We start from the raw sequence: 18,535 nt of genomic DNA on the forward strand, positions 1-18,535 counted from the left end.
AACCACCTGTTTACAGGTAAGTAACAATTGTTCTTCTCCAGTATTGGGGTGTCTTTCATAGATTCACATGCTTGAATATAGAATAGTTAGCAGTCCGTATCCCAACACAAAGTTTCCAGAATGCAATGTATAAGCAAAAGGTTGGAATCAACAGGTGTAATAGCCCATGCCATAGAAGTTGTACAAAAATATGTATACATAAAGAAGACATGAATAAACTGGAAACTATTAGGAGGAGGGTAGAATAGAGGCTCACCTTATTGAAAAAGATTACGGAGCACAGCTTGTCCCACTGCGGTATCTCCTTCAGCCATGGCACCCAGATTGTAGTGCTTTGTGAACGTGTGCCTGCAAATCTGATGCAATGGGACTCCGGCAAAGAGTGCAGTCGAAGAGGCCATAGACCTGGTAGAGTGGGCCCGTACTGCAGTCTGTAAAGGCTTTCCCGCCTTTTGATGGACGAAAGCAATCGCCGAAGCCACCCAGCGGGCTACTGTAGGTTTGGTGACTGGTCGCCCTTTTTGCAAGCGGCAATAGGCTACAAAGAGCTGATCCGATCTTCGGAACTGGGCTGTTCTGCCGATGTAGAACTTTAAACATCGTCTAATGTCCAAAGAGTGCAAGCGTTGTTCCGCAGGAGATTGCGGGTTAGCAAAGAAAGACTTCAGTATAACAGGTTCATTAATATGGAAGTCTGAAGGCACTTTTGGAAGAAAAGTAGGGTTAGTGCGTAAAAGCACAGAATCCGGTTTAAACTGTAGAAATGGTGGTTTGATCGTGAATGCATGCATATCACTCACTCGACGTGAAGACGTCAAAGCAAGAAGAAGCGCGACCTTCCAGGTGACATACTTGAGGTCTGCTTTATGGATTGGTTCAAAAGGTGCAGTCATTAATTGTGATAGGACAATATTGAGGCGCCACTCTGGAGGAGGACGCCGAACTGGAGGAAAAGTTCGAAGAAGTCCCTTGAAAAATTGACGTATTAACCTGGATGAACATAGGGAGGCGGAGCCATCATGGCGGAAGCGTGATATTGCCGCCAGAAAAACTCTTAAAGTAGCATGAGACAAACCCGACTGAGACAGTTGGAAAAAGAAAGGGAGGAGCTCAGCGGGCGTGGCACGCAAAGGATGCACTCCGGCGTCAGCACACCAGTGGCAAAAGCGTTTCCATTTCAACTTATAGGTCTTTATAGTTGATGGAGCCCTGGCCTGAGCAAGGATGTCACGACACTCCTGAGGGATGGTTAGATGTGCAAATTCACAGTGTTCAGGTTCCAGGCTGATAAGCTCAGAGAAGAGGGGTCTGGATGGTAGATTTGACCCCTGTTCATGGAGAGAAGATCCATTCGAGGATGAAGAAGAATGGGTTTGCATTGAGACAGGAGGAGCAGCTCCGAGAACCACGCCTGTCGTGGCCACCTGGGAGCAATCAGAAGGATGTGGCAGGGTTCTCTCCGAATCTTCCAAAGTACTCGTGGCACCAGAGGGATCGGAGGAAAGGCGTAGGCGAAGAGATTCGACCAATCCATCAAAAGGGCATTGCCTTGGGATCCTTTGTGGGGATGCCAACTTGCGTAAGCGGGGCATTTGCGGTTCTCTGGAGCTGCGAAGAGGTCGATTTCCGGGAATCCCCAATGACGAAAGACCATATCGAGTGTTGGCTGGTGAAGTTCCCACTCCTGGTTGGATGATCGGGATCTGCTTAGGGAATCCGCCAGAAGGTTGGACAACCCCGGAAGATGAACTGCGGTGATTGTGATCTGATGATTGATGGACCAGTCCCAAATCGCCTCTGCTAGGCGGGATAACACCGGAGACTTCGTTCCGCCCTGCTTGTTTATGTAATGCATGCAGGTTGTGTTGTCTGTCTGTATGAGAACCGACTCCCCTTGCAGCACTGGTTGGAATGATTTCAGGGCAAAAAAGATAGCCATGAGCTCCAATTTGTTGATGTGCCAGGTCTTCTGGTGCAGAGTCCATTTCCCCTTGACGGAAAGGACCTGGAGGTGAGCTCCCCAACCCTCCAGAGATGCGTCCGTCGTTAATGTCGGATCCGGGGTGTTGAACAGAAAGGACGTGCCTGCCGCAAGCTGATGTGGTTGTGCCCACCATCCGAGCGCCTTCTTCATGGGAATGGTGATGGTAACCTGATCGTTGAAGGAACCGGTGACTTGACACCACTGTTTGTCCAGTGCCTGTTGAATAGGTCGTGCTCGTAGCCTGCAATGAGGAACAAGAGCGATGCACGACGAAGCCATCCCTAGAATAGACTTCAACAAACGGACTGAAGTGCACCTCTTTGCCAGAAGTAGTGAAACTAACCGGAGAATCCTTTGCTGACGTTCCCTGGAGACAAACGCTTTTGCTAGTGTGGTGTCCAGCGTTGCTCCTAGGAAATCCTTGCAAGTTGTTGTCTGCAATTGAGATTTCTCCAGGTTGATGGACAGACCCAAGGGACGAAATACTGTCTGACAAATGGAAGTATGGTGCTGGAGTTGTGAGCGGGATTGTGATTTCAGGAGGCAGTCGTCGAGATATGGGAATATCTGGATGCCTTGGAGACGAAGAAAAGCCATGACCGGAGCCAACATTTTTGTAAAGACTCGGGGGGCCGACCGGAGGCCAAATGGAAGTACCTTGAATTGGAAATGAAGGTGCCCTACCTTGAAGCGCAGGAACTTTCGATGACCTGCAAGTATTGGGACATGGTAGTAGGCGTCTCGGAGATCGATGGTCGTCATGAAATCTCCGACAGAGAGTAAGCGCAAGATTTCTGTAAGCGTTAGCATACGGAAGGTCTGATCCTTGAGATAGCGATTGAGTGCTCTCAAGTCCAATATGGGTCTCCATTCTCTGTTTTTCTTGACGATAAGGAAAAAACGGGAATAAAACCCCTTCCCTCTCTGAGACTTAGGTACTACTTCCACCGCACGTTTCTGAATGATAAGGTGAACTTGATGAAATAGTTCCTTGAGGTGCGGAGGTGGTGGTCCGGAAGGTGGCGTTGGAGGGGGTACCTCGACAAATTCCAATGCATGGTCTTTTTTCACAATGTCGAGTACCCAACGGTCCGTTGTAATGGAGAACCATTGAGAACCAAACAGAGAGATTTGCCCTCCAATTCTCAGGTTGATAGACAAGTCATTGACGTTTGTTGGAAGTTCCCCTGAAAGAGGGCTTTCCTCGATAGTTTCTGGCAGGTTGCTGACGGGAAGACTGTTGACGGTTTCCGGTGAAACGTTGGTTACCTTGGTTATAGGACCGATACTGACTGCTTCCTCCACGAAAAGTGGATGTAGTGCCACGTCCTCGAGCACCCCGAAAGGGCTGCTTCTTAAATTGAAGGGTACCCAAGGCACGTGCAGTGTCTGTGTCCTTTTTTATGGATTGCAGCGCCTCATCAATATGCGCTCCAAATAGTGACTCGCCGTCATATGGCATATCCAGAATCTTTGTCTGAACTTCCTGTCGAAACGAAGTTGAGCGTAGCCAACCTTGTCGACGTAGAACGGCCGCTCCAGCGAGTTGGCGAAAACCAGTGCAGGCCACATCCACTGCACAATCAATGAGTTCCTCTGAAGTTCTTTCTCCTTCTTGCAGAATCTTTTGCGCTTCGGCCTTGGAAGCTTCCGGAAGTAGCGCCACATAGGCGGACATATCTGCCCAAGCCTGACGGTCATAACGACCTAAGATAGCCATAGCGTTAGCTACTCGAACCGTTGTAGAGGACATGGAGGAAAACTTACGCCCAATTGCATCTAGGCGACGGCCCTCTCGGTCTGGAGGAGCGGTGATAGTAGACGCTGGATTCTTCGAACCTCTCTGAGCTGCCTGCGTAACGACAGAATCGGGCTTAGGTTGACCTGTAAGGCATGTCGGAGATCCCACCGGCGCCTTATATTTCTTTTCCAACCTTGGTAGTTGTGCTGGTAAAGAGTTCGGCGTCTTCATTAATTTTACCCCTTCGGCCCAGATGAAATCTATAATCGGGACTGTGTGTATCTGTTTATATGGTTGGTTCTTGAAATCATAAAGGAAGCAATCCTCCTCTCTCTGGACTCGTGGTAATTTAAACCGTTGCGCCGCCCTGTCCATTAATTGGTGGAAGCCTGCAATATCCACTGGAGGAGAATCCCCTGGCGGCACCTGAGAAGGGGATGGTGTCTGAGCACGATAGTCATCCCACTCCGCTAAATGTTCATCACCATCCACATCCGAAACTTCTCCATCCTCACTCTCTGGGGGATTCTCGTCATCATCATCATCATCTGGATAAATTGTTGTATGAACTCGAACTGATGTGCTTTTATGAATAGTCACAGGCGGTGCTGGGTGTGAAGGAGCCAGTGTCGGCTCTGTAACTGGGTTCAACACCGATGGGACAGCAGCAACCTGTGGAGATGGTGGGAATCGCCGATTGTAACCCTCCAACATACTTTGGAGGTTCGATATCATTGATATAGGCAACATCGCAGCTGGTACTTGAGAGTGAGTTGCTTGATGTTGGCCATACTGTTACTCTTCATCGTTACTGAAGTCTTGGCACTTTATGTTCAAGTCCGAAAGACTTTGAGCTTGGTCATCAGACTCCTGATCTGAATCAGTAGCAAATAAAGGAGAGGGAGGATTAAGCATTTCTCCTTCTGTGAAAGTCACAAACTGGTCTGATTTGCTGGACTGTAGAGGCACTAAAGGCATTGAAGCAAATGAAGAGGCTGGCGTGGAAACGGTGTCCTGCGCACGCGTCGACGACAAGATATCAGTCGTCTTCTTTGAGGGAACTGATTTTGATGTCGTCGTCGACGAGATCGTCGACGGAGCAATCTTCATGGACATCGTCGTCGCCGTCAACGGAACCTTCAATTTTAAGGTCTTCGCAGACGGAGTCGTTGTCGACGGAGCCGTCGTCGATGGAGCGGTCGTCGACGGAGCGGTCGTCAACGGAGCGGTCGTCAACGGGACAAATGAAACAGACTCTCTCGTCGACGGGAAAGCAGTCGACGGTGCACTCGTCGAGGGCGTAGATGAACCCCCAGTCTTCGATCCTTTCGTCGACGACGAACGGGCTGTCGACGAGTGAACTCTCTTCGTCGACGAAGATGAAATCGGAATTATAGAAGAAACAGTCTTTGAGCTGAGAACAACTCTCATCGACGACGAAGACGTCGACGCCGAAGCTGACGACGATCCAGAGGCCAGCGTCGTCGTGACTGTCGTCGTTGACTTTGATCCAGAGACAGCCATTCTCGTCGACGGAGTGGAAACTACCGTCGTCGACGGAAAATCAGTTTTCTTCACAGAAAAACTGGAATTCAAAGCAGAAGGAGCCTGAGAGCTATGTCTCGTGGGCCCAGACGTGGTAGGTAAAGGTGAAGACACGGCAGGGGTTAAAGCGAGGGATATTTTCCTCTTTTTTAGAAATGGGGAAGGCACCTCCTGCACACTACCACGCTTAGAAGCTGCTTTAGAGTGGCCTGAAACAAGACTTTCAGCATCAGAAATTACATTGTCTTTATCCTTCAGCCTTTGAAGCCAAACTAGTAAGCGGCCCTCTCTATCCTTAAGAGTTTTCTCTGAGAATTTTCTACAGAGCTTACAGCTGCCCACTTCATGGTCAGGGTACAGGCAGTAAATACACTTACTGTGAGGGTCGTCATGAAATAATCTTAGCTTTCCACAGGATGAACATGCTCTGAAGAGAGACTTCTTACTTGAAGACATTGTAGAGAACTGGAAAACACTTGAAGAGAAGAAAAACTGAGCAGAGCTCAGGGAGACTCCCTTACACACGACGTGCGGTAGAAAATCTAGAGGGCTGCTGGCGCCTGATTGGCTGCAGTTTGGACTAACATAATGACTAGGATAGGCTGCATTGGAACTTTTATATTCCCATGCATTCCTATGTAGAATTTTTTGGTTAGGTACCCTATGCTTCTTCTATGCATTTTTTGGGTTTATCCTTATTATATACTTTATGTATTTATTATATATTATATATATATTTAGTATTTATTGCTATTTTATTTACCGTGGGACTCCCACTCCGACGACGGGGAATATTCAAGCATGTGAATCTATGAAAGACACCCCAATACTGGAGAATGGGGCTTCATGCACAGATCTTACAAAAACGAACTTTGGTTCTAAATTAATGTTAATGAAACTTGACAATTACCAAAGCCAAACCACTAAATAGTACTACATTGAGATCTCTCCCCTCTATACTTATCCAGAGGCACGCGCAAAGGCTGTCCGTTATACCCCATTTTATTTGCCCTAACGATTGAACCGCTAGCAAGAAAACTACTTCGAGATGAAGTAATTCAGCCCTCCAATTCAGCCAAGACATGCACAAAGTTATCCTATTTATACAGGACATCCTTCTCACACTCACAAACCAATAGATCTCAATTCCTTACACAGCATCTTGGAGAAGTTAGAGGCAGTCTCAGGCTTCAAAATAAAGATGTTGAAATCCTTAACCAGGCACTAACACAACAGACGGGTGAGGCTCTCAAAACCACTACATATTTCCACTGGGCCTCTACCTCGATAAAATGCCTGGAGATTAACACTGCACCCAAAGGAAGAGATCTGTATGAAGCCAATCCCACCCCCCCCTCTAGACTTTTGACTCTCCGAATACAGATCTCCACAGGTATCAGTCTAATTCTCTTGTATGGGCATAATAAATCCCATTAAAATATCCCTACTCTCAAAACGTGTATATTTATCCCAGACACTTCCAAACCACCTTCTGGAATCAGTTTTTAGGTCGAGAACCGTAGGCTGCGCTTGCGCAATCTCGGTCAGAGATTTAATGTTTTCTAGAGTGGGGCTTGAACCCGCCCCTCTTCTCCATTGGCTGGCTTCCTAAACGGAGGCCAGCCATTGGAGGAGAGGGGCATCACTCCGTTCAAGCCCCGTCTTTTTCAGATTCGGGGGCGTATTTTTTCAAGTCTTTCTTGTTTTCGTTCTCCTCTCTTCCCATTGGCTGGAATTTTACCTTCCAGCCAATGGGAAGAAGAGAGACCGAAAACCACGCCCCCGAATCTGGAAAAGACTATGCTTTCTCCGAGGCATTTCTGCCTCGCCTCGGAGAAACATGGTGGCGTTTAAGTCTTCCGTGGCTTCTTTTTTTATTTAATTATTTAGCCGCACATTCACCTCAGCGTTTCTAATGCCGTATTGGGAAGTCTGAGAGCTGAATGGTGTGCAGAGGTGTCTTACATGACTCTCGATCTCCAGAAGTGCTGCGGGCATGCTTTAAATTCACCGCCAACTGCCCGAGGCCAGGTTCGCTGTAACGAGGAGCCGCGTTGCAGCAGAGCCTAGCAACCAGCGTGCTGCGCCGGAGGACAGGAGAGATCTACGGAGAGAAATTCTTCCCCCTACGAGTCGCCAACACCGGACTCCAATGCCAGCCTCGTGACCCCAGGTAACGGTCCGATCAAGCGATCAGAATCGGCGCCTGAGACCATTGCGGAGGGGAGCGCTGCCGGCGGGCCGTGTCCTGCTGAATTGGGAGCAGGGTTGGCTGGCTCACATGCACGCCATTACAGGCGTCTGGTACCAGGGCCAGCTTACAGGAGGCATTTCTCAAATCCCACTTCCTCACCTCGTGTATAGAGCTGAGGCGCTAAGGGGAGCTGTGTAGCGTCTTTTTTTTGTTCATTAATGCCACACACACAGCTAGTCTAGGGATTTACGGAGCCCGGGCCTGCTGCTGACTGACTCTCTCTTTGTCCCTCAGGGCGCTGAATCCGCACTCGGCCTCTGTGGTGGCACATTTACTGCTCAACTTGAGTGAGGGTTAAACGCATGATCCGTGCTGCCCCCCCTGCTGCTCCTCCCCCCACCCGCTGCTCCTCCACCCCCGCTGCTCCTCCGCCCCGCTGCTCCTCCGCCCCGCTGCTCCTCTGTGCCCTTGCACACGACTCCTCCGCTTCACTCTCCTTCAGCTTTCATTTGAGTGTCGTGTTTGCACCGCCTAGTTCCTTCCCCCTCCTCGTTACCCGTTCTCGTTGCATTTCTGCCACTTCTCCTTTTCACCCTTTCTCAGGGCAGCAACGTTTAACTGCCTTGGGGCATGGGGAGAGGAACTCACCGACCGAGATCTTGATTGGGGAGACGTGGGGTGATGGCAGAAATGAGACAGGACTGTATTCCTTTATTGGTTGTGAAGCGCCACTATAGCAACAGGGAAGCTTCAGACCTCTAGCACGAAGCCAAAGGTGAAAAGGAATTCCTTTGGCGATGATAACCAGTGTATAGACCACAGCTTCTTTGGAGACGAAGCTCTTCAGCCTATTGCAGTGGTTCCTGAGGTTAGTCTCCAGGTGAAGAGGCGGATCAGGGATGCTTCAGATCTATAGCAGGAGGCCAAAGAATAAAAGGGCACCAGTGTAAAGACCACCGGGCAAAGAGGCAGCAGGAGAGTTCCAAAGCATGGTGTTTTGAAGATGCATAAGTCTCAGGTCAAGCCATTTGGGTTTAGGTGGGTGGACCAACACGCCATCAAGGGAGGCCTACCTTAGGTGGCACACCTTAGGTGGCACAAGCACATCAATTTCCAAAGGTAGGATGTAACATCACCCTACAATGCCTCGTTGTTTGTGCTGCTCTCCTGCCCCCTCGTTGTTTGTGCTAGCTCTCCTGCCCCCCTCGTCGTTTTTGCTTGCTCTCTTGCCCCCTCGTTCGTTATGCTGGCTTTCCTGCCCCCTCGTTCTTTGTGCTTGCTCCCCTGCCCCCTCGTTGTTTGTGCTTGCTCTCCTGCCCCCCTCGTCGTTTGTGCTTGCTCTCCTGCCCCCCTCGTCGTTTGTGCCTGCTCTCCTGCCCCTTCATTCGTTGTGCTTGCTCCCCTGTCCCCTCGTTGCTTGCTCCCCTGCCCCCTCACTGTTTGTGCTTGCTCCTCTGCCCCCTCGTTGGTTGCGCTTGCTCCCCTGCCCCCTCGTTGGTTGTGCTTGCTCTCCTGCCCCCTCGGTTGTGCTTGCTCTCCTGCCCCCTCGTTGGTTGTGCTTGCTCTCCTGCCCCCTCGTTGGTTGTGCTTGCTCTCCTGCCCCGTCATTGGTTGTGCTTGCTCTCCTGCCCCCTCATTGGTTGTGCTTGCTCTCCTGCCCCTTCGTTCATTGTGCTTGCTCTCCTGCCCCCTCATTCATTGTGCTTGCTTTTCGTTCCCCTCGTTGTGAGCGTTTTTTCTGGCCTCTGTTCCCTGTGTGTGTGGGGAGAGGGGCGGGGGGGGCTGTGTGTGTGTGTGTGTGTGTGGGGGCTCTGTGTGTTGGGCTCGGTCTGTGTGTGTGGCTCGGTCTGTGTGTGTGGCTCTGTGGGTAGCTTTTTTGTAGGTGGCTCTGTGTGGGTGGCTCTGTGTGTGGGTCTGTCTGTGTGTGGCTCTGTGGGTAGCTTTTTTGTAGGTGGCTCTGTGTAGGTGGCTCTGTGTGGGTGGCTCTGTGTGTGGGTCTGTCTGTGTGTGGCTCTGTGGGTAGCTTTTTTTGTAGGTGGCTGTGTGTGGGTGGCTCTGTGTGAATGACTGTGTGGGTGGCTTTGTATGTGTGTGTGGGTGGCTCTGTGGGTGCAAATGCAATAGGTCTCGCATTTCCAAGCGATTAACCGCATGCGCGCTAGCGGAATTCCGCTCGCACGCTGGGTTTTTCAAAATCGCACTTTGCGTGACGAGCTGGGCTCGTCATCAGCGTGCGAGGAGGCTACGCCATGACGAGCCCAGCTCATCATCAGCGTCGAAGGGGTTAGGCTATTGGCATTGTAAATGACAATGCCATTTATTTATGTTTTAAAAACAAAAACATAAATAAAAATGTCATGAGCAATGCCAATAGCTCTAACTTTAAGAATGCCGAGACCATTGCATTGTAAATGCTTGTTTAGTGAGTTTTAAAAAAGCAACACTCAAATCCATTTGAGGAGGTAGACAACAGAGTGTTTCTAACAAAATGATGTGCCAATCTCGAGGAAAAAGGACATTTAGCAATATCTGACCCCAAAACTTATTACAGGGAGGAGGACGAACTATGGGCACTTGCAAAATGGAGTACTAGGCAGTCTCAAAAGCAGTGGCTACATATGGATCGAGCAATTCATTGCAAGTCCGGCATTACAGAAGCTTATCTAGAAAGCTAAACTAGTTTCCACTATTTCTACCTCCGCACACCAATATCCACAACTCTTAAAATCTGGGGCACCCTAAACAGACTGATACATTCAAGTGCATACCCATCTCCACACACATTGATCAACTGTTATGCTTCATTTACACCTACCTAAAACCCAGGCCATTATTTAACATGGCTTGATGGGATTGCTTCGTGGCCGCAGACCAGTTTCAGAATGGCACCATCTTTCAATGAATGCAGGAGAGGCATGCCCTTCTGGTAAATGAAACGGTTTCATTAGACCCAATTATAACACATGGTTATCTAACAAGGGCTAAGAGAAGCAGTGAGCAGGGACTTTACCATGTTTGAGAAATGGTTAAGAAAAGAAACAGGGGAGGAGGAGCCTAGCCTAAATCCGAGATGGCCGCCTGATCCCTCGGCTCCGCCGATCCCTCCGCTTTTCTCCCGGCCCGCGATTTCTCCTGCTGTTTATCCTGTCTTCAAACTGCTTTATCGGGACCTGGAGACGATTTGGCATCCAGCGGTGTGTTTCCCTGCTCGTTCCGTGAAGCAGAAGTATCGGGACGCCCTTGTCTCCTCCTCGGCGCTGGCGGCTGCGGGACGGCTCCTTTGTTCTCGACACGGCCGGCCATGTTTGCACTCTTCACGGATCTTGCCACGGAGACGATCTGACCGGCAGGGAAAAGTAGCGGCGCTGTGTTTACCGCTGTGGGGCTCAACTTAGCCTCGATTGATCCTGCGCCTTGATACTGTTGGGGTCGGCAGTGCAACAGTGTATCTGCGCCTTGGTTCGTGTTGGCGCTGCTGGCTCGCTGCTCTCCGCTGGCGAAGGGGTGGAAGACATACTGCTGCCTGTGCTCCTTGCTCCTGTGATTCCCCTGGGCTGCTGCTAGAGAGATGCCCTGCCGTTCCTGCTGCATTGGCGCCGCGCATGGCACCAGAATGGTGTGTGCTGCTTCTGTGCTCCCTGAATGCACACATCCTGCACCCGGACTGGACATTTATCTAGATGGGGAAAACGGTGGTGACCGGCCTCGAGAGCTGCAACCCTGTTACGAGCCCTGTGTGCAGAGACCTGCTGCCCAATACACCTCTGCGGTACCAGTGAGTGTAGGAGACATCATGCGGGCATTGGGCTCTTTCCGATCTGCAATGCTGGACAATGCCCGGGACTTCATGGATCTCCTTGATGTTAATGCTTCCTGTGCTACTCAGGTGGTCTTTGATGGCGCCCGTCTGCAGGACACTTCTCCACATCCTGACCCCGATCACAGTGGGGAGCTTACCCAGTTGTGTCCAGATAACCTGGAAGAGAGTGAGACTGGTGGTGTTCCGGCGTGGATTGCTATGAAGGAGCGGCTACCGGTGGACGAGGGTTCTGAGGTGTGGCTGGTGAGACGTCCTCTGACGCCATGTTTGGTTCTTCCTCTGTGTTCGGCTGGTGTCGATTGCAACTTTCTCCTGCGGCGGATGGCTTTGTTTTGGCAGACTGATTTGAGTGCTCTGCACCAACGTGGGGTCCCCCTTCCTGTCATCGTTGCTCGCAAGACTTTGGTGTGGACATGCTCAGTTGGTTACTTGTTTTTCTCTATGGTTCGGGGTTCCGGGAATGGTTGGCCAAGGGTTCACAAGCTGGTTTGTTTCTTTGATTGATCCTAGCTGTTGGGGTGGAGGTTCGGTGTGGGTTGGGGGGTCAGAGATTAAGTGGTATAGGCCCTCCTCCAGTCTTAGATGTTCTATGGGAGGTTTAGATTAGGATACTCTTTTCTTCCTCCCTTTATTTCAGGTATTACTGTATTTATTTTTCTTCTCTTCTTCTTTTCTTGTCCTATATTTCGGGTTTATTGGGCGACAGACACACGGGGGGGGGGGTAGGCCGTAGCCTCTGCATGCGTGTAGGGTGGGGGGTTGGGGGATGGTTTTTAGTTTGTTTCAGTTTCTATGGTGCCTTGTTTCTCTTCGTATCTTTTCGTCTTCTTTACTCTATCTTGGGTCCGTGTTTGGGAATGCTAGTGGGCGGGTGGCGGTGGACATTGTCTAATATGTTGGATCTGATACCCTGTTGCAAATATTTTGAGCCACCACTCCGCCTGGGGGGACTTGACTTGTAGTTTGTTGCCTAGGTGGTGAATTTATCGCTACTGTCACACTGTGCCTGCACGGACTCCGCCTTTTTAGTATATAGTTTATGTTTTAAAATGCAAATTGGGAATGTCGAACTTAATAGTTGCAACAAAAACATAGAAAATGAACCTTCATTGATCCTGGGACATGGTATCACGATGGTCTACAGTGTAACCTTTAAATGCCTGCCTATGTCTAATGTGATATTGTGTCGCCGTATTGCGCGCTCTGGTGCTTCAACAGTATTCGTGGCCGGCCTGATGGTTGTGGGCCCGTATTTGTTCTTTTCTTGATGCACAAGAACATAAGTTACTTACCTGTAAACTGTGGTTCTCCAGTATTGGTGTCTTTCATAGATTCACATGCTTGAATATTCCCCGTCGTCGAAGTGGGAGTCCCACGGTACATAAAATAGCAGTAATATATGCATGTATATATGAGAAATATTATAAATAAAATATACATACATATAATGCAATAAAAATGTAAACTTAAAAAAGTACCATAGAACAGAATAGGCCCATTGAAAAGCCCAAGGGAGAATTCACTTTAGTAACTTATAGGAGTCATTATGTGTTGGTCCACATTCCAGCCAATCAGGCTGTAGCCTCCTCTAGAACCTTCTCCTCAGAAGCCCAAGTCCTCAGATTTTCGTAGCACAAGTAAGTATAAATGTTTGAGGAGAAGAGAGCCTCTGAGGGGAGGATGGGAGGGTCGCATGTGAATCTATGAAAGACACCAATACTGGAGAACCACAGTTTACAGGTAAGTAACTTATGTTCTTCTCCAGTATTAGGGGTGTCTTTCATAGATTCACATGCTTGAATAAGAATAGAAAGCAGTAAAACATACATTAGTCATAAAGGAAGATACAAATTAAGTTTAGGCATAACTTATCACTCAGTAAGCAATAAAAAACCAAAACATGACAATACCTTTATGACTGGAGGCGGGTAGCAACAGAGGCTCACCTTTAATGGAAAAGATTCCGCAGCACCGCTTGACCCACTGCCGCATCCGCGGCATCTGTTGATTGCAGGCAGTAGTGCTTCGTGAAAGTATGGCTGCTGGACCAAGTAGCAGCTCTGCAGATTTGTCTTAGAGGTACCCCCGCAAAGAGGGCAGCAGAAGTCGACACAGCTCTCGTGGAATGAGCTCGAGCAGGAGCAGGAAGGGGCTTGCCAGCCCGTTGATGACAATAGGATATGGCAGACGATATCCATCTGGTGATAGTCTGTTTAGTTACGGGTTGTCCTTTGCATACTGGGCCATATGCAACAAACAATTGATCAGACTTTCTGAAGGTAGCTGTGCGTTGAATGTAAAATTTAAGACAGCGCTTCACATCCAGAGTGTGTAAGGAGCGCTCCGCTGCAGATTGAGGTGCAGGGAAGAAAGTCTTAAGAACAATAGGTTCATTAAGATGAAAGTCACTGGGAACCTTAGGAATAAAACTGGGATTTGTTCTCAAGGTAACAGCCTCGTTGGAAAATTGCAAAAACGGTGGCTGTATAGTAAAAGCATGAATGTCGCTGACGCGTCTAGAAGAGGTCAGAGCAAGTAACAGAGCCACTTTCCATGTGAGGAACTTCAGATTGGAAGAATGGATGGGCTCGAATGGAGGCAAAAGCAGCTGAGACAGAACTAGGTTGAGTCGCCATGAAGGTGGAGGTCGACGGATTGGAGGAAACATCCTAAAAAGGCCTTTGAAGAACTGTCTTATGATCCTGGAAGTGAGGTAATATAAATTTTATGGTCAAGTTGTGTTCCCTAGCGAGTACCCCACCGACTCCATGTACGAGATTAAAGTGCATGTAACTTCCCTCCTGTGCCAGCTATGAAGACGCAGATACATTTGCGTCCACCGTTAACATGTCTTCTTTCAGACCCACCATGAATGGGTTCAATGGTCCGTTCCTAAGTATGCCTTGCCAACGTCTTTTTGAGGTGTATCCTACACGTTTTTCAGTTCTGATCAAGTAGGCCTGAATTTCTGCCATCCAGACCTCTCTGTTCTCTGACTCCGAGAGCAAGCAGCCCAGGCTGCCCCCCGTACCCGTGAACTCTGACTTACTTCTAGCGCGGCCCTCCGTGCTCAGCTCAGCCTGCTGCCTGCCAAGATTGACTATAACCTTCGAGTTATCTGTTTCCCTCCCCGAAAATACATTCCAGCCTGCTAGCTTCAGTAAACATCCTTCCTCAGCTGCAGGGCCAAAGGGCCGACCTGTCTTTATGCTGTTAATTCAAGTAATTCATAGCCTCCGTTACCATGCTACCCTGGAAGGCTTAGGCCCCCACGCCTTCTCATGCAGACACCCAGGCGCTTATACACGCACTCACAGTTAGTATAGAATAGCTTCTGCTCTAGAGACCTTTCCGCCCAGATAGCTTAGTTCCTAAACATCAGATATCAGATATGATAGAGGTACAAGTTGATCTGACATGCCAGACTTCTGTCTCTTTCCGTCAGTGTAAATGTCAAGTCCCCATGCACCCTCCAGTCACACGTGCATCACACGTCATGCAGCTGCGCGCGCATCCAAGCTTCCGATTTCTGCTGACATTGCCACATTTTCGGTTAGTGCCACCCCTTTGTGACACCTATCAGTGACGTTTCCAGAACACACCTCTAGTTCACGCCTCTTGACTACGTAATTGTACCACGTGTATATTGTTATCTTGTCTTCTCTCAGCTGTTACGCCTCCTATACTGTTTCTAATGCTGTACAATAAGTATATAAGCTATGTACTGTAAATAAAATGTTGGCGCGCTCATCTATCCCTTCTGACACCCTGTGTGGTGTTCAGAACATGATATTCTGATTCAGACCATTCCTTTTTAAGGAATAAAACCCTTAGAACTCTAACACCACGGACTCTGTTTTTTTCATCCGAACTGAGTTATTATTGATTAAGTACTTACCTGCATAGAAATTAAGAGAGTAAATTATTTATTTACGTCATTTTGGCGCCCGAACAGGGACCCCTCCCCCACCTTACGCGCCGGTTGGTGCATTGCACACTCTGTCCCCTGCCATCAGTTAGAAGGAATCTACGCGTACCGGCAGGATTTCCTGCATCTCCCTCTGACCCACGGAGGTGACGAAGATTGCGATCAGTACCCAGACGAGGCGGTAAGGAGTGCGGAGGATCCCGACCAGAGCCTAGCCGAAAGAAGCAAGGTCCGAGGTGTCAAGAGGCCCACCAGGTTTCCCAGTTTTCCGAAGTTTTCCGAAGTTTTCCGAAGTTTCCGAAGTATCGAGTCGAGTCCAGTCGAGTTTTCCGAGGCCTTCTGTTTCCGTGCTTCCCGGTGAGTACCATTGCTGGGTCGTATCTAGACGGGTTTGGGTACGCAAGTCCGGTCTGCACTGTTTTTAGGCAGTGTATCTGTACTGTTTAGCAGTATATCTAGTATTCCGAATTTCTGAATTTTTGCACTGTTACAGCAGTGTATCTGTACTGTTGAGCAGTACATCTAGTGTAGTGGGGTAGTCATTTATGTTTCAAATGTCTTTTTATGTAATCAATGTCGTTGTATGAGAGATTGTTTTAATGTGTATTATTGTGTTCTCGTGAAACTAGTTGTGTCTAGAACTAAGCAGTTAAGAATAAGACGTTCAGTACCAAGTAAAACAAAATGCCGTTCCTCAGTAAGTTAAAGCAAATAAGAACCAGAAAAGGGGTACTAGAGGAAGAAATTCCGATTCCCCCTAGGGACACTCCAGGTCACTTTATGTATAATAAGCATGGCTTAGATGCCATTCTGTATCTAGAATTATGGACCGATTACACCAAGCATCTAGACGAGAGACACAGATGGCCAGTTAATGGAACATGGGATGCCGAGTGCATCATGAAGGTAGAAGAGGCACTATGGAAAAAGAAAGCCAGACAATCTCAGAAAGACGCCATAGAATTTTGGCGTAAAGAATCACACAAGCGTACTGAAAAAGAACTCCGTAGAGAAGACAGACTTAGAGAATCAGATAAAGCTCAAGAAAACGAGTTAGTTACTGAAGGAATCCGAGTAAAATCAGAACAAATAGATCGTATCCGACATGGTCAAGTAAACGGCATGTATCTTATGGCCGAGGGTATACCTGACGCCATTTCAGAAATACCGAAAAACTTGCCGCCGCCATTAGTTCCAACTAAAGTAATACACAAGACTACTAAAGATATATTCCTAAACTCCTATCTCGAAGATGTAGCACCAGCTTACACCAATCTGCCTGTTCGTGCCCTGCCTACTGACAGGGCCGGGGGTGGTACTCCGCCTCCAGGTCACGTTCCGCCGGTACCGCAACAGACCTCCCCTGTTCCGCTAGCCCCGCCGCTTCCCGTACTCAAAACTGACCCACCGAAACCACGTTTGCCTGATCCACCTAAACGACAAATTCAAGTCCAGATACAGACTCCGCAGGGAGGTAATGCACAAGCTTCCGCTTCAGGAGGTGCGACCGCGGGTTTTCAGACCCCGCCACCAACTCACAGATTAAATCTCAGAGGTATGCAGAGTCCTCTTACGTACAGATCCCCCCACTCCTCTAATTCATCCCGCCTTGACGCATTAAAGGAAAACATGTCAGTTTCTAGATATGATCCAGTACCTGGAAAGGACGATTTAATGATATTGGCATCATTACGGTTAAGATCTGCTACTGATAGCTTGTTATGTTATGCAGGAATGAAGGAGCGTCTAGATAGAATATATGAGTTTGTTCAGACAGGGAAAGACCCTGACAGTATCAAGGATGCCATGGAGAAACAGAAAGTTGGCATGCAAGCGCTGATACTACGATTTTTCATAAATTGTCTAATAAGAGAACGAGACAGGCCCGGAACAGATCAGAGTGAATTAGATGCATTGAACAAGTGGGGTCAAAATATAGCTGATGGAAAACATGACAGACAGAATTGCATAGACTCTATGTACAAGAAAATTAGGAAAGCAGTGATAGCCGTACATCAGAAAGACAAAGAAAAAGCTTCCTCCGAGGAGGAAGAAGAATCTGAAGAACCAGAACAGACTACAGGCACTATAGCATATGTAGGTAAGGGAACTTACCTTAGGAAGGGTATCCGTCCAGAAAGCAAGAGAGTTTTCCTCTCTGCTCTAACGAATCCGAATTCTTCTGAACACCAGTTTCAGGAAACTGATAGAAGACTCCGAGACCGAGTTGGGTACCATGTACTCAATTCTATGGATGAACAAGAACTAGCTCGGTCCGCCATATTATGGGCCGAAAATCCAGACATGTATAACGATGATACCATAGCACAGACATTCCTGAACCTCTCTCCAGACGAACAGAAATTAGCAGGTGTATACATGATTCAGCACCTCCTCCTCAAGTATAGAAATCAGCATTCCGATCCAGGTCCCTTACACGAAACATTAGAAGCCCTACTTATGGATAGATGGAGAGGTTTAAGCACCAAATTAATTCAGATAATTCTAGAACAACGCCATAGATACGAAACTGTTATAAAGTCTGAATATATTCCCGCCTCGCCTCCAGAAAGGAAAACGTACCACATGCAATGCGGGGGTGGCATCGAAAGACAGAACCCCTTACGAGAAGTGCACCCTGTTATGGGTGAGGATAAAGTCTTGAAACGCGTGTATGTACACACGCCTCTGACTAAGTTAGAATTGTTAGAAATGAAGAAACTAGTTCCGTGTCACGATAAAGACCCTGCAGGTTTTCACAGAGAGCTTAAAGACATGTTACTGATGGGGGATTACACGTATGATGATATTATGAAAATGTTGAAAGTACTGTTACCCACGGGCATATTCGAGAAATTAAAGGAAAAGGAATGGGAGGTGGGGGACACAAAGATTGCATGGGCAGAAATAGAGGACGAAGAAAAGAAACGGGTCCCAGGGTTAGGCCTTGGGGACAAAACTAAAGCATTACCAGGTTTGATAGTACAGGTCCTGCCCAGATTATTGACAACTAGAAAGGAGGATTGGGACGCCATCTCGTCCTGTAAACAGAAACATGATGAAGATACTAGTGACTTCTATTCAAGATTCGAGAAATGTTTTATTATTAATAGTGGCATCCAGCCAAGTAGCGAGTCGTACCCACATCTTTTTGTATCAAAGTTAGTCGAGAATTCCCTACCGTTAGTTAAAAATCGAGTGTACAAGGTTGAGAGTACATGGCAAGCAAATACGCCATCACAGATGTTACAAATGTTACAATATCATCAGAACAGAATCAGAGAAGAACAAGATCAGGAACAGAAACGCATGAAAGACACGAA

General features: G+C 48.2%; 1 protein-coding gene across 1 annotated transcript in view; it reads left to right on the forward strand.

Annotated features, from left to right (window-relative positions):
- Positions 1-18,535, forward strand: part of SRMS (src-related kinase lacking C-terminal regulatory tyrosine and N-terminal myristylation sites) — a 121,156-nt gene that overhangs the window by 85,813 nt on the left and 16,808 nt on the right. The window lies entirely within an intron of this gene.

This window comes from Lissotriton vulgaris, chromosome 7, assembly GCF_964263255.1.
Source record: "Lissotriton vulgaris chromosome 7, aLisVul1.2, whole genome shotgun sequence".
Lineage (NCBI taxonomy): Eukaryota > Metazoa > Chordata > Amphibia > Caudata > Salamandridae > Lissotriton > Lissotriton vulgaris.